This window comes from Arachis ipaensis, chromosome B06 (genome assembly GCF_000816755.2).
Source record: "Arachis ipaensis cultivar K30076 chromosome B06, Araip1.1, whole genome shotgun sequence".
NCBI classification, from domain to species: Eukaryota; Viridiplantae; Streptophyta; class Magnoliopsida; order Fabales; family Fabaceae; genus Arachis; species Arachis ipaensis.
Window position 1 is genome coordinate 136,903,887 of NC_029790.2, and position 1,501 is coordinate 136,905,387.

Genomic DNA, 1,501 nt, shown 5'->3' on the forward strand with positions numbered 1-1,501 from the left:
TGAATTTTTAATATTAATCTATCATATAAATATTCAAATTATATATATGTGTTTAGGTATTTAAAAAATTTCAGTGCATGCATATTAAAGATGATTCTTTAAACAGATGCTGGTTTGTTAGTCTGTCACATTTGCTTCCATGCTGTGATCATCTTCGTCATCATTATTGTGATATTCACATTCGATATTTCGGTCGTCTTGGAGTTATTTGAACTCAACATACAATTCGATCAATTTGAAAACATCTCCTACATGCTCATTTCGTCAGTGATATAATTCGTTTGGAATTGAACAAACTTATCAAATACTGATATAAGATGCCTATACAAAATATATGATATCCTCTTCAAGTGTTTGTAATAAAATTTGATTATGATAATATATTCTTAAAATAATTATATTATCTATTTTAACTTTATTCACTATGATTTACTTTCACTTATTTAAATCAAAAGAAGAGATGGAAGAAATGGTGAAAACAAAAAAAAAAGTGATGAGCAATTGATAAAGGCATATTATTGGAATATATATATAAATATATTAGACCGTCCGATTTGTACTTTTCAATTACCTAGTCAGATCCAACGTTTTAGGTTTTCTAATTTAAAAAAATTTGAAACACCACAACTCAGACTCTAATTGGATTCTAATTTTTGTATTATGTTAAATTTTTAAATTCTTCTAAAAAAAAATCGAACTGTCTGATTTTTCTTCGCTCATCTATCATCAAATTAGACCAGCCAATTTAATTACATATAATAAAGTAAAATAAACACCACACCAGGAAAAAAACACACATAGGGTCCCAATATCAATGCATAACATTCAATGTTAGGCCATATCCAAAAAAACAGCCTTTGATAGATTGATAGACTTAGAATTCTAACAAAATCAGTCATGTTGGTTATAAAGTCCTTAAAAATGCGTATGCAACGGATTAGGGCAACAACCAATTGCACAAAGCTGGTCCTGGTCCTAATTTTTTTAATGCGCTGATAAGAAATAAGAGAAATGTGGGTGACAACGGAGTGGATAGGAGTGGATTTTTTGTTCTATTCGATTCTGCTTTGTCCTACAATAATTTGCATAAAATTTGTCCCACTCTTACTCGTGAATAGTAAAAAGAATCCAAATTTGCTCATGTGGATACCCATTCCGTCTCTACTTGTCTTTATAATTATTAAAATGTAATAAATAAAATAAAATTTCAAAATTTATATAACTATCATTACATACATAATATAAATTAGAGTGAATACTCCATCCGATTCCTGACAATTATCTCGAAAAGACAACGAGACCTCCAAGAAAAAGAACATCTAATTCGGTCCGTGATATTTTTTTTGGGACTGATTAGTCCCTGTGCCAAAAAAACAACATTGACTTTTTTTTGGCACAGGAGACTCGTCCTTTCGAGGTAATTGTCTGGGTTTTTTATTTATCAAGGATTTCGTTGTCTTTCGAAGTAATTGTCAGGGAGCTGTTTTGAGTTTTTCTCTAT